This window comes from Chinchilla lanigera, unplaced genomic scaffold (genome assembly GCF_000276665.1).
Source record: "Chinchilla lanigera isolate Chin_1 unplaced genomic scaffold, ChiLan1.0 scaffold00052, whole genome shotgun sequence".
In the NCBI taxonomy this organism is placed as follows: Eukaryota; Metazoa; Chordata; class Mammalia; order Rodentia; family Chinchillidae; genus Chinchilla; species Chinchilla lanigera.
Genome location: NW_004955453.1, coordinates 4,455,661 through 4,481,050, shown reverse-complemented (window position 1 = coordinate 4,481,050; position 25,390 = coordinate 4,455,661). Strand labels below are relative to the sequence as shown.

Below are 25,390 nucleotides of genomic sequence, written 5' to 3'. Positions count from 1 at the left end.
AATTAAAAAAATAAAAAAAATAAAAAAAATAAAAAAAAAAAAAGAAGAAGAAAACAAAGAATAAGAAAAAAGTATTTACCAAGGTGAGAATAAGAGTTTATTTGGGTAGGAGACGACACTGCTGAGAGCAACACCAAGCAAGTTTCCAAGACAGAAATCGCTATTTCAGTGACAGATAGAGGTTTTCACAAGGGTTGGAAGGAAAGGGCTCCGGGCAACAGATGTAACCATCTCAAGAACATCTTTCCTGGATCATCTTGCAGGTCTTCCCTGAGCGCCTGCACTGCGTCTGAAGTTAAGGCGTTCAGAATCGGAATTTGATGAGGTCATTTCCTCCAAGAGATCGTTTAGCTTCAGGTAAGGGCATCTCTATCCATCAGCTTTGGGAAGTGGCTCGGGCTCACTGGGAGCAATGAACCGTCTTGTGTGCATCAGAGACCTATGGAAGGGTGGCTTTGGTTAGCGTTACTATGATGGCTTAGAACAAGTGTGTGGGGCAGGGTAACTTCCGTGGCTGGCCTGGACTCCTGAGGGTTTTCCCCCTTTTGTTACTGTCATGGTTTGGGGGATATTTTTGCAAGGGGAACATAATAATACAGGACACATATCTTACAAGATTATTCATAATAGTCACCCAAAGAATGATAAACAAAAGAGTGCAAGAAATCTGACCACACAATAAGACCAAGGAAACTAGCCAAGGGCCTGGATCCCATGGAAAGGTCCTGCATGAGTCCAGCTGAAGACCTAGAGCTCATAACAATGCCTCCCACGAATTCAACTAGAGGGCCAGAGCCCATAACAATATCTCATGCAGGCCTGTTTCATGGATCTGCTGGGAAGGCCCAAAGGTCAGTTGTGGAATCTAGGAAGTCTGTGCCAGCAGATGAAGGATCTGTGCTAGCATGCTGAGGGATCTGCACTGGAGCCAGGAAGTGATACTCAGAAGAACCAGAGCTCCCCTGAAAAGGACCACAGCCATTCTCAGCAACAGTGAGAAGCCGGGCATGGTGGCACATGCCTGTAATCCCAGCAAGTGGGAGGCTGAGGCAGGAGGATTATTGAGAGTTCAAGACCAGCCTGGGCTACAAAGTGAGCTCAAGCCCAGCCTGAACTGCATAGCAAGACCCTGTCTCAAAAAAATAAAACAAAGCAAGCAAACAAAAAAAACCCCAACAAGGAGGTCCCAAGCTCCTCCAGTGGTGAAGACAGCTCAGTCTTCAGGAAAGCCAGTGCAGCAAGTTTCTTCAGGAGACTGAGCTGTGCACCTTCTTCCCCTCCGGAGCCAGGAAGTGATGCTCAGAGTGAGGACCAGAGCTCCCCAAAGTGAACCAAAGCTATTCTCAGTACCAACAAGGTCCCAAGCTCCTTGGAGGATGAAAACAGCCAAGTTCATTAGGAAAGTCAACATGATGAGCTCCTCCAACAGAACCAACAGCTCCTTAAAGCTTCTACCAGCTCCCAACAACCTCACTTCCTCTTCTCCAGCTCTGCCTCTAATGCTGCTGGCAATAATCTTTAGGTGGGCCTCGCACACCCAGCACCATGCTTACTCAGGTCAGCTGGGGGCTATAAGTTGACCACCAGTTGTCAGTCAACTACAGCTACCAACAGGCAATCACCACAGATTACCTGGGTGGGACCAGTGCACTCACAAGAGTTGTTTTTTGGTTTTTGGTGAGTCAGGGCCTCATTCTGTGTTCTAGGCTGATCTTAAATTTACCACGTAGCCCAGATTGGCTTTGGTTTTTTTTGTACCAGGAATCAAACTCAGGACCTTGCAATTGCCAGGCAGTCGCTTGTACCACTGAGCTATATCCCTGGCCCTGCCCCTAGCCCAGATTGGCTTTGAACTCCTGGCGATCTTCCTGCCTCAGCCTCCCAAGGCTGGGGTTACAGGTAGGCACCACCACACCCGGCTCACAAGAATTCTTGAAGGCAGAGAGAAAGGCAGAAGAGAGCAACAGTGGTAGGCTGCAGAGAACTCAAATCCTGTTACTGGAAGGAGAGGCCACCAGCTGAGGACAGCAGGGAAGGCCGCAGGAAGAGAAAGGGAGCAGGTTGTCCACTAGAGCCTGCAGAAGGACTGCAGTCCTGCCCGCGCCCTGTATAGCCCAGGGAGGCTTGTGTGCCATAATAAATCTGTGTTATTCGAAGCTGCTGGGAATGCAATTTGTGACAGCAGCAATGGAAAGTAAGACAGCTTTTCAGGGGAAACAGATCTCTAGGAGTCTGCACACCTGCGGTCCTGGTATGTGGCCTCAGATGGGTGTAAGGGAAGCTGTGGAGGCTGGAAGCCCTGGGGGTGCAGATGGACAGTGCACACAACCAGGGGGTGAGGGTGGCCCTGGGGCTCCTGGAACCCTCTTCCCTGGGGATTCCCAAGGCAGGTCCTCAGCTGAGCAAGCTCTGCGGTCTGCTCTGTGGGCCTTGGCAAGCGGGTCACGTTAGCTGAGCTCATTTTGAGAACCACAGCTTCCAAGGCTGTGGCCGTTGCCTTCTGATTGATAAGACCTTGTCTCGCTCAAGCCAAGATAGTCAGGAAGCCAAGTCATAACCAGAAAGCTTCTGAGAAAGTTCCGTGACTCGGGGGTTTCACAGCCTCTGCTCCCCCACCGCGCCCCCAGGCCAAACAGTGCCGCCGGCATCAGGCGGGCTGCGGGCATCCTTGGGCCTGGTCCCCTCGAACCCCAGCCCCAGCAGGGTGTAGAAGGCACGACACATGCTCCGTCTGTGACAGCTTCTACAACGACAACGAAGCCCTGCAAGCCCGGAGCCGCTCTGTCATCTGAGAGGGTGTCAGAGCTCGGTGCTTCAGCTACTGTCCAGTTTCCTTGTCTCATGCAACCGGCAGATACCTCCCCATAGGTGCTGCGTGCCAATCGCACCCCTCAACTTAGACAAATTCTGAACCAAACATCCTGGGAGAAAAGGCTTAGCTTCGACCAGTCTGGGCCCCAGGCGGCTCTGGGCTCCTTGTGGGAGGTTCTGGGCTTTGTTACCATCCCAGCGGGGTGCAGTCATACTCCTGTCTTAGCAATGGAGGCCTCAAGAATGTTGCACTCCAAACTCTCACACCCACGAAGCAACTTCTGTGTCAGTCTGGAAGCTTCTTCGGTTCCCGTTATGCTGTGCTCTCAGAATCTGTAAATTTCATATGCTCTGCAGCTTCTAGGTTCTTTCTGTCACACATGGAACTTTCTCAGCGGAAACTAACCATGAGGTCCCCCCTCATCTGTCGCCATGAAGTAGCCATACGACTTCCGGCAAATTACTGAGCGACTCTGACCCGATTCTTCCATGCTAGGAGTGTGTGCTGAGCAACAATTATGTGCTAAGCGGACGGAGGGAAGCTGCTAGACAAGCAGAAAGCAGACCAAACAAAGCCCTGCCCCAAGGGCTTGCATCCTAGTGGGAGGAGACAGATAACAAATCGCTAAGGCAGATGGAAAGCCAGCGGGTGACAGATGTTAAACACAGAACTAAACCAGGGAAAGAGGATCGAGAGTGACAGAGGCAGAATTGAAATCTGGATGCACAGCCAGGAAGGCCAGGCCGCAGAGGGGAGCACACGACATGAAGTGACTGCCCTGCAGATGAGACGACAGTAACAGTACGCCCACCTCATTGAGCTGTGTGAGGACTTTTTGTTTGTTCTGTTTTGTTTTTTGAGACAGGGTCTCCCTACCCAGTTCAGAATAGCCTTGAACTCCTGGCAATCCTCCTGCCTCAGCCTCCAGAGTGCTAGGATTGCAGGCACGCACCACACACCCAGCTGGAAGTCCTCCTTAACATGATCTTTAGGCGGTTGAGTGTGGTAAAACGTTTGAAATTAGCAGATGAAAAGAAACGTGTCATCTCCTGAGGCAACTGCGATGAGGGACGGATTCATCTTCTGAATTCCTCCCACGGTTTCCATCCCTTTTACTATGTGACAGTAATTTCCTCTGTCACCAAGAGCTGGCATCCTACTTCATACTTCCTTTCTTAAAATAATATCTCCCTCTGCTTCAAGTGGCAACTAAAAGAATAATTCACGCCGCCTTACTGGGATTATGTAAGAGAATACCAGAGAAACCCTATGCTGTGAGTTCTGTAATGATTTTGTGTGGTTTCCTCAGGGGTCGCCCAGTGGAAAGGTTTTGACTTCCTGCTTTCCATGTTTCCTTAACGTGACAACAGGTCTGAGTTCTTGTTATGGGCAGGTGTAAGGATGAAGCACACGTTCTTAAGAAAGAAAGAGGCTTTCATTCAAGTGTCTTGCTTTCCTATAAATTGTCACATTGGCACAATCTAGACAAAGGAAAGATCTTTCTGATGTATATTCTCTCTAGCTTATTCAAGGCTGTTCTGGTGCCTAAAACCAGCAGCACATTCGTAGTGTTAACACTCAGGAAGCCATTAAACATCAGCTTGGTGGAATTTTCTCAGAACTATGAAGGAAGCCAGGCATGGGGGCACCAGCCTGTAATCCCAGCACTTGGGAGGCTGAGGCAGGAGGATCATTGCAAATTCAAGACCCGCCTGGGCTACAAAGTGAGCTCAAGGCCAACCTGAATTGCGTAGTGAGATCCTGTCTCAAAAAGACAAAAAAAAAAAAAAAAGAACTGTGAAGCAAAGCCAAATATAATTTAAGTGTAGGGAACAATTCCACTTACCCATGGCAGACCAGGAAAATATAGCCAGAAAACACCATGCTAGCCTTGATCTTTACAGTAGAAGTTTCCTAACTCTCCCAGGGGCCAGAAGGGAGGCCCATCAGCCAGGCTAGTGGGAACTGTTGTTCTAGCATTCATCTGAAATCAGGATTTTTCTCCCAATTTTTATTTTTCTAAATGTCAAGCTGGCAGAAAAGTTGAAAAACAGGGGCTGGGGATTTAGCTCAGCGGCAAAGCGCCTGCCTGGCAAGCGCAAGGTTGTGAGTTCAGTTCCCGGTACCGGAGGAAAAAAAAGAAAAAAAAAGTTGAAAAACAATTAAATAAACAGTCACTTGCCATTCACCATTATGTGTATGTCTTTTTTTGCTAAACCATTTGGAGTAAGTTGTACCAAAAGGTCACTGAACACCTAAATAATTTACCCACATTTCTTTTACACAAGACATTCTCTTTCATAACCACAATACTATCACTACAGCAAAGGAGTGCTGAGCTGTACTCCCGTTCCTCCATCCACCTCCCTTTCTTTATAGACAAGTTCTTGCCAAGTTGCCCAGTCCTACTTCAAAGATGCGATCCTTCTGCCTCTGCTGCATGAATAGCTGGGATTACAAACGGCCAAAAAATCTAACATGGATACAATAATCTCACCGAAGAGATGCTTCTTTTCTTTTTTGTCTTTTTGAGACAGGGTCTCGCTGTGCAGTTCAGGCTGGCCTTGAGCTCATTTTGTAGCCCAGGCTGGTCTCAGACTTGCAATGATCCTCCTGCCTCAGCCTCCTGAGTTCTGCAGTTACAGGCATGTACTGCCACACCCGGGTTTCTTTCTTTTTCTTTTCTTTTCTTTTTTTTTTTTTTTTTTTTTTTTTTTTTTTTTTTTTTTTTTTGATGCTTCTTATTCACATCCCCCCATCTCCCAAATATCTTTTACAACCTTTAAAAAAAATTACCCTGTATTAAATCAAGGTTGGGGTGCTGAGGACATAGCTCAGTGGCACAGCACCTGCCTAAGAAGCACAAGGTCATGAGTTTGATTCTGGGCACCAAAAAAAAAGAAAGAAAAGAAAAAGAAAATGGGAAATCAAGGTTGGCACATTATATTTGACTAGTTAATACGTTTTCATCTGGTGCTGTCTTCCCACTTTTTTGTCTTTCATAATATTAACATATTTGAAGTCTTATGGACTATTCCCCAATTGATATTTACTGAATTAGCTTCCTCATGAGGCAATTCAGATTAGCCATTTCTGGCAAAATAATACATAGATTTTATGTCCCCCCAGTAGATGACACCAAGAGGCACATAATGTTTCATTGCCCCATTATTTATGAATCTAATTCTGATGGTTAGGGTGACGTCCAACAAATCTCCCCCCATTTGTTTATATAAAATCCGTGATGTCTGATCCCGTGCATAGGTCCCATCCCCAGAAGCCTTTTCCATGACGCTGTTCACACCCTGTAATTTTGCATCTTTACAAATCGTTGGTTATCAAATTCATCCTTCCTTTTTATTCATCAGCTGGCATTCTTCCGTGAAGACAAGCTGAAATCTGGGTTTTTAACTGTTATAAATTACATTTTTTTTTGGTCTTTATGAGACAAGGTCTTGTTATGCATGCAGTTCAGGCTGGCCTTCGGCTCGCTTTATAGCCCAGGCTGGCCTCAAACTCCCAATGATCCTCCTGCCTCAGCCTCCTGAGTGCTGGGATTACAGGTGTGCACCGTATAAATTACATTTAAAACAGAAAAAAAATCTTCCACTGGAAATAGGACAGTAAGCACAATGTACTACGTATGAAAGGACAAGAGTTTCCAGAAGTGGAATCGCCGTATTTGTGGTCCGTACTCCTCTTCCTCCACCTCACGCTTTCCCTCCATCTGCTCCCAAGTCTGACTTAAAGAGCTTTGTGCTGTTACGATCAGTCAGTCACTCACACCCGGGGAGGTCGGTGCCATCGGTTCCATTTCCCAGATGCGGAAAATGAAGCCCAGAAAGGCGGCTGGCCCAAGGCCTCCCAGAGACAGACCTGGGGTTCGGACCAAGACCCATTTGACTTCACAGGTCACATTGCTGCCCAGCCATGTTCCTGAACTAATGCATTCGTTCACAGACACAGCAGCCACGGCACCCCTTGGTGTTCACTGATTGTTAAAGGTTTCTTTGTCCTTCCCTCTGAGCGTTAGCAACGCATAATTAAAAGGCCAGGGAAAGTCTAACAAAATATGAGGTTGTGGGTCGTTGTTATCTTTTCTTTATACTTATTTAAGTGCCTGCTTTGGCAGCACATACACCAAAATATACTTATCTGTAGTTCCCAGGGGGGGCCTGCCTGTCTCTGTGAGAGCCACCGTCAAAGGGCAGACCCCTGGGCACACCCGGGTCTCAGACACCAGCGAGTGACAAATTGACAGTGTATAGTACTTGGCTCGGTCTGCACTAAACCAGCCCATGTCCCACTTTTGCAGACCCACAACCAAAAGCTGGTTTTCTGCAGAACTCCAGATGGTTACCAAGGTCAGAAAAGCCTGAACCCTGGACTTCATATGGTTTTACAAAGTAAGAACAAAGTAAGAACTGGAAAAAGCTGTGGGGGTAGGTGAGGCGAGAAAAGCTCTTCGGCAGAAGAAGAAGAGCGACCATAAGGTTGGAAGGTCAGACACTGGAAAGGTTACTGAGAATCTAAGAAACTTCTAGAAGGAAAGTCAGAATTACAGACCAGTCCACCGTTACTCTGAAGGATTTATAAAATTCTTGGCCTTTGGAGCATTCCTGTGTCTCTTATTTTTGTTACTCTGTCTGTTCCCTTGTAGCCGTCAGCAAGAAAAACAAATGCCTTTGAAAAAGGAAAAATAGGAATTCAAAGGGAGGTTAAATCCCATCACAAAACCACATGTAATTCTAAATGACAAAAAGCCACCATAAGACAGTAAAGAGCCTGTAAGTCATTATTTCCATCATCCAAACAGAAAAGGAAAAAGGAACAAACTAAAAACTAATTAACTTTTCTTAGATCCTTTAGAGAATCAAGGTCACAGAGCACACTGCTCACCTTGAAATCAGGAGACATGGGAAAGGCAGAAAACTGTGGCTTACCGGGACAGACGCTGCCCTGGAGCACCGGGACAGTCAGGGCACTTTATTGGCCGGTGAGGAGTTGCTGGAAGCTGGCACCAGGAGGTACAGACTCCACACACTTTCCTGGCACTTTCCCCCGAGCTCTACCAGGTCTCCTCTGAAGATGGGAGAAAAATCCCCAGGCTTCAAACAAGGGAGTGAGAAAGTAACCGTTTCACAATAATACGGCCCGAGAAAAGTAACCATTTTCAAAGTCCAGAACATTCTGCTCTCCTTCACCAAGGCCTGCCATGAAGAGGAGCTGCTTTATCACGGCCCTATTTTCCCCAGCAGAGGGCAAGGTGATAGGTCCAGCCCTTCTTAGATTATCAGACTCCTGTTAGGGCAGGAAAAAAAAGGGGGTGCAAAACTGTTTCTAAAAGCCAAAGTCCAAGCCAAAGTCCCATAAATCTCACTGGGCCCAAAGACTCGGGCCCAGTGAGATTTATCATAATGCCTCACACACCCCAACACCTTATGGTATTAGTTTCCTGGGGGGCTGCCTTTACAAACACCCAGACTGGGGGGCTTCAACAATAGAAATGTATTCTCCCACAGTTCTGAAGCTCAAAATCCAAAATCAAGATTCAGGACCACAGTTTCTCTTAGTATCTCTGTCTCTCTCTCTGTCTCTGTCTCTCTCTCTCTCTCTGACAGTTCTAGGGGAGGATCTTTGTTGCCCTCCTCCCATTTCTGGTGGTTGATGGCAGTACACTCATGCCTAGGCTTGCGGTTGCATTGCTCCAGCTTCTGCCTCCATCATCACACGGCCTCTCCTCTGTAAAAGCAAACAAAATTTTCCCTCCACCCTCTTAGGGCTTCCAGCTAAGCCTAAAAATTAAACTTGCCTAGATAATTTAGCAGGAGAAAAACATATAAATGTTATGGGACATAGGAGCCTTCATAAGAAAATTGTCTAGATCCATTTTGATTTGCTATAATAGAATATCACATACTGGCTAAAATACCACAGAATTAAAGTCTGTTTCTCACAGTTCTGGAGGCCAGGAAGTCCAATATCAAAGTGCTGACTTGGAAGAGATGTGCAGTCTCTGCTTCCAAGATGGTGCCCCGAATACCACGTCTTCACATGACAGACAAGCAAAAGAAGATGAAGTCACTCACCAGATTCCATCTTCACAGCAGCACTAATACATTCATGAGAGTGCATCACCCATCAGACCCTACCTCCTAACACTTCTGTCTTGGGTAGTAAGCTTTCGACACATGAATCCTGGGGGAGATTTCAAACCATAGCAGAAATGATGACCCAAAGAAGCAGCTAGAATTAAGCATGTACCCAGCTGGGCAAAGATAACAAGGTGTAAAGATGTGTTTAGGCAAAGGAGCAGGAGCTAGGATAGTTAAATGGATAGAAAAGTTACTGGGAAGACAAATTAGTTTACCAACTTGTTTGTAAAGATTTGCTTCCGCTTCAATTTTTTGTCCTTGATGATAAGAATGTTACTTTCCTCCTAGAGGGAGGACGCCGTTGTTAACATGGGGAAGATAGCTTTTATCTCCTGCTTTCAGGAAGGAAGAGGGGAATGCTGCAGTGTTCTGCCTGCTGTTTTTGTAAGTGCATCAAACTCGAGAAACCCTCATGCCAATGTGGCATATTTGGAGGTAGCACTGCTGAATTCCTTCACCTCTGTGCCCTTGTCTCTGTATACCGTGTCTTCTTATAGAGATTTAAGTCATTATATTTAGGACTTTCCCTAACCCAGTATGACTTCCTCCTAACTAATTACATGTGCAAAGACCCTATTTCCAAATAAGCTCACATTCTGAGGTTCCAGGTAAACATAAATTTTGAGAAAACACTTGAAACCACATCAACAGATGCCAGTGTAATAAAACTACATTGCAACTGAGAGAGCTGCCAGATACAGACTCTAACAATATTCTTAGGAAAACCAAAAAACAGCAGAAAAGGGAAAAACATCCTAAACCTGGAGAAAACTGAGATCTGTGGCACCTTCAGTAAATATTAAATAAAGCTCAGCTCCTAGTCAAACTGACATAAAACCTATACTCAAAGCCTGATGAGCTCAGGTTCCATTATCTGAACAGCATGTCCAGCATTCAACAAAAAATTACAAGGCATTCAATGAACACAATGAACATCCAGTCTAAAGAGACACAGAAGGCATTGAGCTAAGCTCTGACATGGTACAGCTAGGAGATTAAGGTAAGTATGAGGAACACATCAAGCAATCTAGGGGAAAAGTAGACAACATCCAAGAATTGATGAGTAATGACAGCAGAGACAGAAACCAAAGGAAATGCTAGAGATCAAATCTGAAAGGAAAAGGAAGAGAATGAAGAAAGGGCAACAGCATATCCAAGAACAAAAGGGAAGCTACAAAAGCTCTAACCTATGTGTAATGAAACTATCCAAAGGGGAAAAGAGAAAAGAGCAGAAGAAGAATTTGAAGTAATAATGGAAGATCTTTCCACGTTAGTGATAAACATGAAACCACAGACCCAGGGAGCTCAGAGAACAACAAGCAGAATAAATACAAAGTCAAACAAACTCACACCTGGACCTGTCATAAATAGCAGACAACTAAAGAAAAGAGAAAATCTTAAAGGAAAAAAATACGTGCAGAGGACCAACCTTACCTAGAGAAGAATGAGAACCAGGATGACATTGGACTTCTTGTCCAAAACAATGCAAACAAAAAGAGGGCAGATGAAACATTGAAATGTGTAGGAGGAGAGCTCATTCCTCTATTTTTTTTTTAAAGATAAGGTCTCACTATGTAGTGCAGGCTGGCCTTGAGTACACTGCATCGCCCAGGCTGGTATCAAACTCTTCAGGATCCTCTTGCCTCAGCCTCCCAAGTGCTGGGATTACAGGTGTGCATCACCACACCCAGCCAGAAATCTTAGAAGAAGCCGCACAGAGAGGAGGAAAATGACAACAGGTCAGAGACTCTGAATTAGAATAGAAAAGAACGTTAGAAAAGGAATAAATAAAGGTAAAATCAAATCTTTTCCTTTTATCTTAGTTGGGCTAATGGGAAGCATTTGGAACAATGTACTGGGGGGGTATAGCTTGTGGAAAAGGGAAATGAATGCCAGTAATGTTCAGAGGCCCAGGGGAGAGGAACCAAGAACACCCCAGGCTATCTCTTCCCCAAGAAAGCAGCGTAGGGCCGTTTGAAAGGAGCCAGGGACAAGCTGTGAGCTAACTGCAGGCTCTGGGTCAGGGTGGGGTGTGAGCGTGATCTTATTTTTTCTGCTTTCTCAAATGCCACTTTGGCATTTGAGGTCTAACTGATAATGGTAAGAGATGAGAGAAAATGGAACCATCTAAAATGCTCAGTCAAAAGCAGAGAAGTTACAAAAAGGGAAAAAAAGTTTAGAAAAATAACCAAAGAACAAGGGCAATGAATAGAAAATAGTTGCGAACACGGTAGATACGAAGGCAACTTTATCGAGAATGACTTTAAATGGTCAAAATAGGACAATTAAAAAGAAAGCAGGCTGTCGGAATGGATAGAAAAATATGTTGTCTGTAAGGAACCCACTTTACTATGAAGATACAGATAGATTAAAAAGTACTGGAAAACCAAGCGTGGTGTCAGCACTTGGGAGGCTGAGGTAGGAGGACTGCCGCATGTTCAGGACAGCCTCTGAAAAGCCCCAGAGGTGGCTGGCTCTAGAGTGTGTGATGCTGAGATTGCAGATGTGATGCTGGGATCGGTTCATGGTAGGATGCTGGGATAAGGGTACCCACGCTGGGTACCTACCTGCCCTAGCCTTGATAGAATATAAATGACAGGAAGAGGATTGCTGTTTTTTGTTTCATTTTAGTTTGGTTTGGTTTTGGTACCAGGACTCAAACTCAGGACCTCACCCTGCAGGGCAGGCACTGTGCCGCTGAGCTATATCCCCAGCCCAGGACTGCTGTTGCTGCTGCTTGTCATTTGCGGCTTGCTCCTTTTGCTGCCTTCTGCCCTGCCATAGACTGTTTCTCCTCTTCAATGCTCTCTGCCACACCCTCCTGCCTTGGAGCCAGCTGATTATGGACTGAAACCTCTCTAGACTGTGAGCCAAACAAATCTCTCCTCCTTCCACACCCTTTTGCTCCCCATCCCTCTTCCACCTGCATCCCATCATCCACCCTTAAGCTAGGCTTGGGGCCAGCAGCCTGCACACACTTTTCCTAATCCACCCTGCACCCTGCAGGATTTCCTACTCTAGTTCTGGGGACTGAACCCCAAGTCTTCCTAACGAGCTACACCCACTTTTTATTTTGAGACAGGATCACCCTAAATTGCCCAGGCACTCAAACTTGCGATCTTTCTGCCTCAACCTCCCAAGTACTGGGGTTATAGACCTGTGCCACCATACCCAACTTTATTTACAAGCTTTTCTGGCATTTTACTGGCCTTTTAGCCCATCTTATGCCGTTAGGTAACCTATATAATGAACGGAGATGTGTGTGGCTCAGTATGCTGGAGCTGCCAGGTCCAAGGTTCCAGCCCAGGGAGGCAGGAGGGCAAGACGCAAAGAGCACAAGGGGGCCGAACTCGCTCTTACAGGGAACCCACTCCCAGGGTGGCCTGAAGCCATTTACACTGTTAGGGTAAACTGAGGCACAGCCAAACCCACCAAATCAGGCCGAGTTGAAGCAATAAGCAAAGTTTATTTGAGCCTGGGTGCAGGCGAGCCATGGGCAATACAACCATTGTCCCTGAGTGACGGGCAGGGGAAGGTTTTATAGCGGTGCTTGGACAGGGGCGGGGTATGCAGGGAGGAGTGGGAAATTTTTAGTCTTGGGAGTTGGGAGTCTTGGTGACACCCATACCTTGCAGGTGCAGCTGCCTAGGGCGGTTGCTTGTTCATCTACTTTGGCAAACTCTGGCTCCCTCTTCTCTCTGTGTCTCTGCAGCTGGGGTCAGTAGCTCTGCTAAGGGAGTTTTTTTGTCTGTCTGGGCGAGGTCTGACACACAGGACCTAATCCCTTAGCACCGCCTCACTTACCAGGCCACACCTAGCACTGGGGAGTAAGTTTCCAACACATGGACTCTGGGGACACACCCCAACCCTTTGAGCAGCAAAGGCCCAGGGTCATCGCTTAATGCTAATTGACCTCTATGTCCCACGCTGGATCTGGAGCACCCCACCCGCAAACCTCATGCGTTAAAGGCTTGGTCACCAGCAGGTGGCACTATGGGAGCTAGTGGAAATGCTAGTAGGTGGGTGGAGCCTACTGGCAGGAAGTTACATCACAGGGGTGTAGCCTCGGGAATATTGGGACACACACCCTTCCTCCCGCTTTTACTTCTTGGTCACTATAAGCACCCATCTGACTGCAAGTCCCCAAGGAGTGGGCAAACCATGGACTTGAGCCTCAGAAACTGTAAGCCAAGATAAATCCTATGTGTCCTGTAAGTTTGGTTTCTCAGGTATTTTATCATAGTGACGGATACAATTTGCTTGTAGCTGCTACCCCAGTGTGGCTACCACAATCTGCTTGGCTGGCAACCCTGAAAACTCCCATAATTAAAACCCCTAATCAGCTGTAAGGGAAGCCACCCAGTCCTCTCCACGAAAGCTCCTTGGGCAGTGCCTTGCGTCTTTCGGGAGTTCGTGGTGGGCGGGCTTAAGCCTGTGGCATGGAGAATTCATTTGATTTGCTGCTTGGCAGTGGTGGGAATCAACAATTCGTTTGAGTTTTTCTTACACAGGAAGTGGTAATTCTCACCCTTGCTGGTCTCAGGTGTGACTCATGGGGGTGCCGCAGCCCCAGGGCCTGGGCTCACTAGCACTAGGGGCCCTGAACAACACAAAAGGAGGCCCCGCTGACAATTCCCCCGAGGGCTGGTCGTGAGAAGGGCTGCACTCCATTCATGTGGTTTCCTCAAGCGCCTAAAGTCCCAGCCCCCGGGCCAGGGTATCTTGAGCACATAGTTGTTTAAAAAGAGCCCTAAAGGTCACCTGTCCCAGTGATCACGCACACCCCACCCCCTACAGTTAATAATAACCACCTCCCACCTCTGTTTTTCCCATACACACAGGGCCCTGTGTGTATGCTCCATGAAGGTGGGTTTTTGCAAACATTCAGCTAATGCCTTGCCGAGCATGTCCTATAACCATGAACTACTGGAATCACCTAATTAATGTAACAACAACACTAATCTTATTTACAAGAAATTGGAAATGTTAAGTAGCATCTGGAAAACAAAGGGCAACAGGGGCTGGGGATTTAGCTCAGCGGCAAAGCGCCTGCCTGGCAAGCACAAGGTTGTGAGTTCGGTTCCTGGTACCGGAGAAAAACCAAAAAAAAAGAAAAACCAAAAAAACAAAGGGCAACATTAGAGCTTTTAATGTGACATTTCAAGTTTATGTCAAAAAGAAGATATTTTGCAGAGCACAGTGATACCTGCCTGTCATTCCGGCATTTGGGAGGCTGAAGCAGGAGGATCATGAGTTCTGGGCTACTCAGCTGGTTCAAGGCCGGCCTGGACTACACAGCAAGATTCTGTCTCAGAAAAAAAAAGGGGAGGGGAGTATTTTGCCCGCTTCATACCCAGTAGGATAACTGTAATCAAAAAAATGACAATAGTAAGTTTTGCTGAGCGTGGGGACACTGCTGGTGGGAATGGAGGAAGGTAGAGCGGATGTGGACATGGTCTGGCAGTTCACCCAGAAGCTCGGCAGAGTTGCTGGCAATCCCACTCCTAGATAACAGTATGGAGCGTGCAGCTGCACGGGCGAGCCTTCGCACACCAGCAGAGTGGAAGGAGCCGGCAGGGCCCAGACTGTGACTCCGTGTGTGCACACAAGCATGAACTGTCTAGAACAGATGAACCCATAGCGACGGAAAAGTAGATCAGTGGTGGCCAGGGTCTGAGGCTGCTTAGTGAGGGTATTGCCCTTGGGGGTGGTAAAATGCCATCTGGGCACAACATGCTGAATGTATAAAAGCTGCTGAAGATACACTAAAATGGTGAGTTTTGCCGGGCATGGTGCCGTACATCTGTAATCCTAGCACTCCAGAGGCGGATCGCCACTAGTTTAAGGCCAGTCTGGGGTGCATAGTGAATTCAAGGCCAGGCTAAACTACACAGCAAGACCCTGTTTCAAAAAAAAAAAAAAAAAAATGGTGAATTTTAAAAAGCTTGTACAGTGGTTCCTTGGTTCACAAACTTAATTGGCTCCACCATTTTGATCACAAACGGAACTGGTCACGAACTGAATCCAATTTCCCCAGAAGATTCAGTGTTGCCCTGTGCAGAGTTCAAGAATGGAAGCAAGATTTTGCTGAACACTTCTGTCCAAGAACTGAATCATTTACGAGAAGAGGCGTCCATGAGCTGAGGTGTTGCTGGAAGGCAAGTTGAGGAAGGCAAGCGTTTGGCACAGAACGGAGCCCCTGCCGGCAGTTCGCGGGCTGCTCCGGCGTCAGAGCTCCTCCAGAAGGCCTCTCTGAAGCCACCCGCGTCCCGCAAGACCCAAGAGAGCGCGGGAACGGCAGGACACACAGCCGCAGTGCACACTCCCCCTAATCTGGACCTTGTCTGCTTTGTCTTCTCGGAGATCTCAGCTTCCGGAGGATGTGCCGGTTCCCAAAGGACCCACGTATTCCCCACGCCCCAGCTTCACGGGGCCGCGTGGTCTCCATGGACTCCAAGACCACGGAGTAGATGAAAATCAATGGCAAATGGCTTGTGAGAAAGCAGCAGGTTCTGACACCTGACAGGGCGGAGGTCAGCCCGAGGGGCCTTCGTCAGTGGATGATGAACTTCAGGGTCACCTGCAGAGGAGGACCTGCGTGTTATACTCTGCTTTGTGTAGAAATGAGAGAGAATAAGAACGTGTGTCTGTGCTTTTTGTGAAAAGAAATACAGGAACTATGAAACAAACCAATGAATGAACTGCGGAAGTGGGGCGGGAGAGTGGGAGGGGTGGGAATAGCAGACACTTCTCTCTACAGTATTTTAACTTTTGAGCCTTGTAAATGCTTTACATATTCAAAAGCTACAACTCTAAAAAGATAGGACAAAGCAAAACCCACCGCGGAGAAAAATGGAACAAAAGAGGCTGATATTATAGCAAGCTGATTCCATAAACATATGGAAGGACAGACTGAGTCAAAGGCTGTACACTAAACACAGTGGAAAAAGTTCTGAGAACTAAAGAACTACACTATAATTGCAGCACTTGGGAGGCTGAAGCAGGACGATTGCCACAAGCTGGAGACCAACGTGGGCTATATAGTAAGCTCAAGGCCAGCTTGAACTGCATAGCAAGACCCTGTCTCAAAAAAAAAAGAACTATAAAAAAAACCCTCATACTCAGTAAATTTACTTTTACTGGCAGTATTGATCTCATAATTCTGAAACTTTTATGCATGATGTAGTTAGTATGAAGCAAATAAGCAGATACATTTTTTTACTGGAAGAGGAAAAAAAGATACTAGTAATAAGTAAAAGTTACTAAAGAAAAACCCTGTACTGTTATATTGGAGTGGGAACTATCAGTTTGAACTTGTGATTTTTTTCAAAATGGATTTCCTATTTCTGTCCACTGAAGGACCTAGGAGCTCTGGCACCCTGGTGACAATGAGCACATATATCACTTTCCTGCTGCCTGTGTGCCACTCGCCATTAACGGATTCAGGCCCCTGAGACAAAACCCATTGGAGCGGTTGATTCTGGGTCTAGGACAGGAAATGTACAGTGTGAGCTTGGAATATCTTTCACATCAGCAGGAGAAATGACTCCAACATCGAGGTGACTGGGGCCGAGAGATTCAGGAGCCAACCTAAGGGCTCTTACTACTCAAAGGCAGGGCAATTTAAACATCAGCATAACAACAGTGCTATTTGACTTTAACACTTCTTTAAAAAAAAAATCCATGAATCCACAAGGATTAATTTTTACAGAGTGGAAAGTCTTCTAGGAAAAGAAATGCCAAGTGGCAGATGCAGAAGGAGGGAAAGAATTTAAAGGCACCATTTTGCAGCCACCAGTGTGAAGTTCGTTTAGGCAACAACGATGAGAGATGCAACGACTGGGCGAACTGGACACTCAGTGGACCCTCTGACCACGTGAGAATTGCTCACTCCCCACAAATCAGGGAGAGGGAGCGAGGCTGTGACGAAACTGCCTCGCCAACAACGCACGACCGACGGTCGCTCCCGACTCGATGCGCTCAGTGAATCACCCGCGGAGTAGCCTTGGCCGAGATGCCAAGGGCGAATCACGCGTTAACACGCACAGTGACGGGGCACGCAGGACATGTTGCCACACAGCCTGCCGGGGCTCTTCCAAATGGTGAATGTCACCAAAACAAACAAGTAGCAATAACGTGAACAAAAGGTGGGACACTGTCTTAAAGGGAAGGAGATTAAAAGCAGAACAACTAAATAACATACATAAACTAAATAACATACATGAGGGAGCAGAACTGCAGCTGTAAAAGCGTGGCAGGGTTGTAACATCAAGTGCAAATAGTGTGCCAGCCGCTGTTGTGACGGCGTGGCGCTGTGGTTTTGTGGGAGAATGTCCTTATTAGGAGGTGCTGAGAAGCTTAGAAGAATACGGTGTCAGCAGCTTGCTTGCTGGTCTGCAAAATAAAACCTCTTGCAAGTATATAGACACACACAGAGACACAGCACTTACGGCACAGGGCGAGCAGTTGGACAATTGATCGAGGGGGGCAGCTGCAGTGTCCTCTTCTCTCAGTGCTTCTGTAGGTTTAAACATTTCAAAACAAAATGCTGGTGCAGTGGGCGTTGCAAGGTGCACAGAGGAGATCGTGGCAGAAGTAGTGCCGAACTCAAGCAACCCACCACCCACCCAGGAGTGCAGAGGGGTGCTCTCAATCACAGCAATGGGGCCTCCTTTTAAAGGCTTTTTTAAAAAATTTGAGACAAGGTCTTGCTACACAGTTCATCCTGGTCTTGAACTCACTATGTAGCCCAGGCTGGCCTCAAACTCACGGTGATCCTCCTGCCTCAGCCTTCTAAGTGGTGGGAATACAGATATGTACCACCATACCCGGCTTTCGAAGTCTTCTTGCACTTTCCCCAAACCTCTTTGCCCCCATTCGGCACCTGGTAAAAACCCCGGGCCTTGTGGACATGGAGCACAGCTCCCCCTGGGAAATGTAATGATGGAAAACACACACCTGGCAAATGCAGAATGGGTAGAGAGGAAGAGCTTCAGATGCTCCACGCCCTGCAGCGATCCCCACGCTGCTCCAGGCCTCTGAGTCCTTGGGTGGGTGCCAGACTGTGCTCCTGGGCGGCAGGTGGGGAAGAGTCCAGTTCCACAGCAGGGCTTCTGCCTTCCTGTCCAAGACACGGGGAAGCCTCTACTCTCGCAGCACCACCCTGGCTCAGAACTGCACTCGTTCCTTCACTCACTCACTCATGCCATTATTTAACAAGTATTTCTCAAGCAGCAGCAGTGCACAAAGTGCTGTCGTAGGCACTGTGAGGAGTAAAATGACCAAGCAGCCGTGGTCTCTGGTGAGCCACAGAGCTCACGGGCAGATTGCAACCATGACAAGTACCACAAAGAGGAAGAGCAAGGCGCCATCCAGCTGGTGACAGGGAAACCGAGGTGACATTCAAGTGACAAGCCGCGCTGTGCTTAGACACAGATGGAGCGCATCTCCCACCCCCACGCACATGTGCTGCAAGGCTCCACGTGGCGGGAGGTCCAGGAACCCTCAAGCCGCGTGATCTACTGAGGCCTGCAATGGCGGGTGAAGCCGGGATGCCTCAAAGGACAAGACACAGCTAAGGACATCTGGCTCCAACCTCAGTTAACTAGATAAAGACCATAGTCATAGGCATCTCACTCCTGGGTGGAGACCTTGCTGGAGATGACATAGTTCTCCTAAATTAACATAAGGTCTCACTTGGAGAAGTCCTTGAGCGGTTCTGCCTTTCTTCAGTATTCTCTGCCTTGTTTTGATAACTAAATAAATACAGCCACTCAGAGAAGATCTTTGTCTTAGCCCCCAGAGAATCTCGAATTCTGCTGGCGGGTTTTGATCCTCCTGGAGTCCTAAAATTTAAAAAAAAAGAGTCCTGGTCTAGTGGGAAGTGGTGAGATCATGGAGTGCCACCCTGAGAAGGGACTAATGTCGTGCTGGAGGGACCCTGGTCTGTTCCTGCAAAAGTGAGTTCTCATCAAAGAACAAGTACAAATCTCTCTGGCTTCTTGTGTCACCATGTGCTCTCTCTCTCCTGCACAGAAGCCCACCATGACGCCATCCACCATGTTGGATGTGGCCAGAAAACCCTCACCACAGCCAGTAGATGCTGGTGCCACACTCTTGAATTTGCAGAACTGTGAGCTTGGTGGTTAATTTCTTCTCTTTAGTAAGTATCCAGACTCAGGTGTTTTGCCATAGTATGTTGGTTTGGGGCTTATTTTGCAAGGGGAACAACATAATACAGGACACATACTTTATATGATTATTTATAAGTCACCCAAAGAACAGTATACAAAAGAGTGCAGGAAATCTGTCCGCACACTAAGACCAAGGAATCCAGCTGAGGACCTGGATCCCACAACAATGTCCTACATGAGTTGAGCTGAATACCCAGAGCTCATAACAATGCCTCCCATGAATCCAACTGGAGGCCCAGAGCCCATGACGTCTCATGCAGGTCTGCTTCATGGATCTGCTGGGAAGGCCCAAAGGTCAGTGGTGGAATCTACAAAGTCTGTGCCAGCAGGATGAAGGACCTGTGCTAGCAGGCTGAGGGATCTACACTGGAGCCAGGAAGTGATGCTCAGAAGAACCAGAGCTCCCCCAAAAGGTACCACAGCCATCATCGGCAGCAGTAAGGTCCTGAGCTCCTCTGCTGATCAGGATGGCCGAGTTCCCATCAGGGAAGCCAATGCAGCAAGCTTTTCCTGGAGGCCGGCAGTGCACCATCTTCCCCTCCAGAACCAGGAAGCAATGCTCAAAGTGAGGACCAGAGCTCTCCAAAGTGAACTGAAGCCATTCTCAGTGCCAGCGAGGTCCCGAACTCCTCGGAGGATGAAAACAGCCAAGTACATCAGGAAAGCCAGCTCCCCACAGCCTCTCTCAGCTCCCAACAGCCTCCTTCTTCTCCAGGTCTGCCTCTTACGCTGCTGGCCACAGTCCTCAGGGGGGCCTCCCACACCCAGCACCACACTCATTCAGTTCAGCTGGGAGTTATAAGTTGACCACCGGTTATCAATCCACTACACATAGCAACAGAAAATGGACCAACACAATCAGGAACATAATCAACAAGCTTTGGGGATGGGCGGATTGGGGGAATGGTGAAAAGGAAAGTGTTAAGAGACACCTCCAGGGCTCTGGTTTGAAAAACTGGGTAGGTGGCAGTGGCCCCTATTGGGACATCTGAAAGAAGCCTGCGGTGGAGGTGGGGGTGGCAGATATCTACATAGTCCCCTGGACACATGGAGCAGGGGCCTTGCTGTGGGCGTGTGAGTGCCTGTGGATCGATGGTCATACCAGCTAAGTGTGTCTCTGTCCAGGGGAGCCTGCCTTGCTCCTCCTGCGGAAATCGCCACCACTCCCAGGAAGACGCACGAACGCCTTCGGCCCTGTGGAGTTTCCTTTTATTTAGCTCTTCTATGTTCTCAGGGGTAAATTCTGGGTGACATCCTACACTCTAAGTGGACCAGGACCCCCTGGCTTGCTAGCAGGGAGGGTCCCTTTCCATTGCGTCCTAAAAGCAAGGTGTGTGTTGAGGGGGATGTGCAGGAGGGAGCAGTTTAGGGACACACATACACACAGGTGTGCATTCGTGTACACGCTTCTTCCTTCTGGGATTTGCTGGCCCAGAGATGTCCGCTGAGCTCTGTCCAGGACAGAGATCATTGTATTCACTGGAATTTGGTCAAGAGACACTGCCATACCTGCCCTGGGAGATGGAAGGAACCCCTCCCTAACTCCCTCACCCACGTCTCCAACATAATTAGAGATTCTTGGTTCGACTGCATTGTGTGCAGTGCTTCAGTGGGACGGGGCCCCCTGGCAGAGGGACACAGGGCAGAAGGGCAGAACGGCATGGGTGGCCAAGGGGGCTGAGACTGCAAAGCCTCAGGAATTAGAAAATGTGGGTGGCTAAGTGGCTTCATTTCCTGGGGCTCCTGTGACAGGTGACGACGAGCTAGAAATTCACACCTCCAAAGGGTAGAAACCAAAATCCAGGAGTCAGCAGGGCCTCACACACCCGGCCGAGGCTCCGGGGGAGCCCGTCCCCGGCCTCTTCGGCGGGTGGCTGCAGATGCCCTTGTTGCGGCTGCCACTTTCCAATCTCTGCCTGCCCCTTCACGCTGCCTCCTCCTCCTCTGCTTGCGTCTCTCCTCTGCCTCCGGCGAGGACGTTTGTCCTTGGGTTTAGAGCTCGGCCGGATAACAGGCCCGAGAAGCATTTCATCTCAGTGTGCTTAATTATATCTGCACAGACCCGGCTTCCAAATAAGGTCAGGGCCCAGGGCCCACGAGTTACCATGGGGACGTGGCCTTTGGGTGGCCATCCTCGAGCCACTGCAAACACAACTTTCTCAGGCCGCGGAGGACGAGAGGCAGCGGTTAGGCTTGCTTTCTTTCTGACTTGACGCCCCAGCCTCGTGGTGAGGGCCACTCATACTGGAACTGCGCGGAGAACCCGAGCCCCCCACAGGCTCTCACCGCCGAAAAACCAGAGCGTATTCTGGGAAATGCTGCTGGGCCCCCTCCTGCCCGCTCTGCGGACGAGCCCGGTTCTCAAGAGCCCCACTCTGCAGGCCTCTGGCCGCCAGCCCAGCCCCCCAGTGTCTCTCACGCTGCCAGATTTATGACCTTGGGCGATGGCCTTGCTTCTTTAAATCCCCTGACAAGCATTCACTGGCTGCCCACCCTCTGTCAGGCCTGGGGATTGTGAGAAAAGACCTGCCCACTTGGCAGTGGCTTCCCCACCAGCTTGGACCAGTTCTGCCAAGTCCTAAACTCCTGAGGGAGTGGGAGTTTCCAAAGTTGCTACAAGATGGTAAAATGCTTATGGGTAAAGTCATCCTGCAGGCTGGGCATGGTGGCTCATGCCTGTAATCCCAGCACTCTAGGAGGCCGAGGCAGGAGGATTACAAATTGGAGCCCAGCATGGGCAACTCGGTGATTTAGTAAGAGCCTGTCTCAAAGTAAAAAAAGGAAAGGGCTGGGGATGCAGCTCAGTGCGAAGGCCCTGGATTTAGTCACCCTTCATAGCACCGGAAGCCTGGACTCCAGCTCTCTGAGTCTGCCCGTTGCTGAGCACCGGATGGAGCTGGGTCCCATCATTTTGAGGGCTCTGATACCTCCTTGACCCCAAGGAGCCCCTCCTGCATCCGGCAGGGGCTGGCAGGCCATGCTCAGAGGCGGGAGGGGCTCTCTCTGCCAGCCCTGCCCCCCTTCCCTGGCAGGACCGCCAGTTTGCACTGAGAGTGTGCAGGACAATCTAAGACCGAGAGCCCGGCCCACAGCCTGGCACAAGGAGGCCTCAGCCTGTTTGCTGACTGAATGGAAAACACTGGCTGGAGGGCTGCCGTTCAGCACGCGGTGTGGACGCGAGCTAAGTGTCCGCAGTGACACTCCGCGTCGGAGCGGCCCTCCTTTCATCTCTCCTGCCCCGGCCCCTGCGGGCGGATCTCATCTCCCCTCTGCTCTGCTGGAGTCCGCCCAGAGCCGTGTGGCAGGAGAGGGCCTGGGCCCCTCTGCGCCCTGGCAAATGAGAGCAGAGTGAGTGGATGACGCCTCCGGTCCGCTTGGAGGAAAGGATGGGACACAGGGCAGAGGACGGGGCTGGCTGATCCCCCTAGAGCTAAGTCAGAGAAATTAGAGCGGTCAGAAGGGGACTGCGCAGGCGCACTCATCCAGCAGCCGCCCTTCCGAGGCTTTACAGCGGAAACCGGAGCAGGATGCCTTTGGGAGAGCTCCAGCTTCCACAGCTGCTCTTCCTGCCCCTGGGGACTCCCTGCCCCTGGGCACCCCACACCCCAACCAGAGGTGATGCTGCGCTTTGCCTGTCTGCTAAGTGGACAGGCAGCGCCCTCTGGTGGCAGATGTCGCTTTGCCGGTGCTGGGAATCCGTGCCGAGGCCAGGGCGGGGATGGGAGGAAAGATTATTTTCTAGTTTATCGCCTTGGCCCTGCGAGATCCAGAAATCCACCCCAGCCCCCCTGTTACTGTTTACTCCTACGCAAGGAGGTACTCCGGTTCATTTTCCTTTACTATTTCATAAATGATGTACTACATGATACCTCATCAATTTGTACATTTTTATGTTTTTATGTATCAGTTTAATGTTTTTAATTCAAAAGAAATTAAGTAAATTTATTATTTTTACAAAGTAAAAAGAGAGCATATCGAGTCACTAAATAAAAATATGGGACAGCTGATTCAATTCAGATTTCGCACTTTGATCTTAGCCATAGGCCTGAGAAGCAATTAAATTTGGGTATCAGATCAACAACAAATAATGTATGGTGGGTACCGATTCTAAAAGATTTGCAGATGTTCTAAAGTCCAAATTTAAGGCTGGGCCTTGTGGTGCACACCTGTAATCCCAGCACTTGGGAGGCTGAGGCAAGAAGATTGCCACTAGTCTGAGGCCAGCCTGGACTACCCAACAAGACCATTTCAAAGAAAAAAGAATAAAATCCAAATTTTACTGGCTGTCCTGTATTTTTATTTGCAAATCCGACATCTCTGTACCCTTTACCTAGTTGCACCCTAGCTAACACTGATACAGTCTTTTCTTTCCCATATCCTTATATGTGCAGGCTTTTTTTTTACCCAAGAAAGGGGTGGACTATTTTGCAAACTAAGTTCCATTTAACAATATCCCCTGAACAAATTTTCATGGCACTCTTTTTTGTAGGAGGGGAGGGGATTGAGACAGGGTCTCACTATGTAGTTCAGGGTGGCTTTGAACTCACTATGCAGCTCAGGTTGGCCTCAAACATACCAGGATCCTCCTGCCTCAGCCTCCCAAGTGCTGGGATTACAGGCATGCGCCCCCACGCCTGGCAGCACTATCTTCTTTATGGTCTAGTTCTCATGCTATCCTGATGTGAGACGTTTAGACGCCTGGAGGCCAGTAGAACTCCTTGGCTGCCTATTTTTTCCAGGTCCAGCGGTTCCTCTCCTGGTTTTACTGCCGTGGGCTGTCCATGTTCTTGGCTGTTTGTAGCACCCAGGGAGGTACCAGTCTCAGTTCTGCAACACAAGTTGGCATGGGTGTCACCATGGATCCGGCTTATGGATCAGGCATTCGACTGTGGGGCCCTGCCCTGGCACTTGCCACGTGCCGGCTCCGGGGCCTTGGCTGTGGTTTGGCTGCCACCCCAGTGATCACCCCAATGATCATTCGGCTGTGAGGTTGAGCCTCTCCTCCCCGCTAGATGGCAGCCTCCTCCCGGGCAAGAATCCGCACGCCCGTCTCAGTCACCACTCTATCCTTATAGGACACACACTCACTGCTTGTGCACCAGAGGTGCCCCAAATCCGCGTGCTGGACAAATGACCCACAAATCAGAAAATGGAAGAGTCTCTGATATCTGGGAGCCAGGGTGGTGGGAAGGAGGTGCGAGCTTTGGGTCAGACTTGCTCTACAGATTTCTAGCTGTATGACTTTTTTTGTTTTATTTTGTGTTTTTGTCTTTTGTCTTTGAAACAGTGTCTCACTATGCAGTTCAGGCTGACCTCAAACTCTCAGTGATCCTCCTGCCTCAGCCTCCTGAGTGCTGGGATTACAGGCGTTCACCACATCTGTCTCTGTATTTATTTCTTATTGCTGCAAATTAGTTCATCCTTAGTGGCTTAAAACAATGCAGATTTGTTCATGTATAGTTCTGTAGGTCGAGGTTAGCGCTCACTGAGCTAAAAGCAAGGTGTCAAGAGGGCTGAGGTTCTTTCTTGAAGATGGAGCAGAAAATCCATTTGTCCCATTTTCCTGCCTCTAAAGGTCATTCCCGCTGCGCAGCCCACACCCCTTCCCCCCAAGTTCAAGGCCAACACCCCACCATCCTTCAGGGTCCCCTCCCTTTGAAGTATCCTTGGGATCATATTGAGCCCACCTGGCTAATCCAGAGTTGTCTGTTTCAAAATCAAGGATAGGATATAATTCCTTCTATAACCTTCCCCTTCCCCAGGGAGCCTAACACATTCAGAGGTTCCAGGGATGAGGATGTGGGCATCTTCGAGGAACCATTATGCCGCCTACCACAGACCTAGAGCAAGTCTATAACCTCCGAGAATTCATTTGTTTATAAAATAGAGTTCCTGAGCCAGGCATGGTGGCGCACCCCTGTTATCCCAGCACTCGGGAGGCTGAGACAGGAGGACCAGCACAGGTTCAACACCACCCTGGACTATACAGTGAGTTCAAGTCCATTTGAATTACAGAGCGAGCCCCTATCTCAAAAAATAAATAAATAAATAAATTTAAAGAAATACATAAAAGAGTTCCTGCGGGGGCTGGTGTGGGCCTTGGGCACAGCGATTCTAGTAGTTTTCTAAGGCTGTGACAGGTCACCTCTACACTTAGTAGTCAGCAGAGGTCAGAAGTGAGCAGCACCGTTGAGTGGTTCCAGGGTCACCGAGGAGACATCTGCCAAGGC

At 48.6% G+C, this 25,390-nt stretch overlaps 1 protein-coding gene across 2 annotated transcripts in view; it reads right to left on the bottom strand.

Annotated features, from left to right (window-relative positions):
* Gpr55 (G protein-coupled receptor 55) overlaps window positions 1-10,449 on the bottom strand; it is a 49,435-nt gene extending 38,986 nt beyond the window's left edge. Inside the window, exons 1-3 of one of the 2 annotated variants that reach the window (XM_005395405.2) lie at window positions 10,402-10,449; window positions 8,770-8,860; window positions 7,756-7,894 (exon numbers count right to left, since the gene is read on the bottom strand). The gene's annotated coding sequence lies outside the window, so the exon portion shown is untranslated. Of the gene's footprint in view, window positions 1-94; window positions 440-7,755; window positions 8,017-8,769; window positions 8,861-10,401 lie in introns of those variants that run through there. The other variant, XR_001236125.1, reaches the window with a different exon arrangement.
* Between the last annotated feature and the right edge of the window lie 14,941 nt (window positions 10,450-25,390).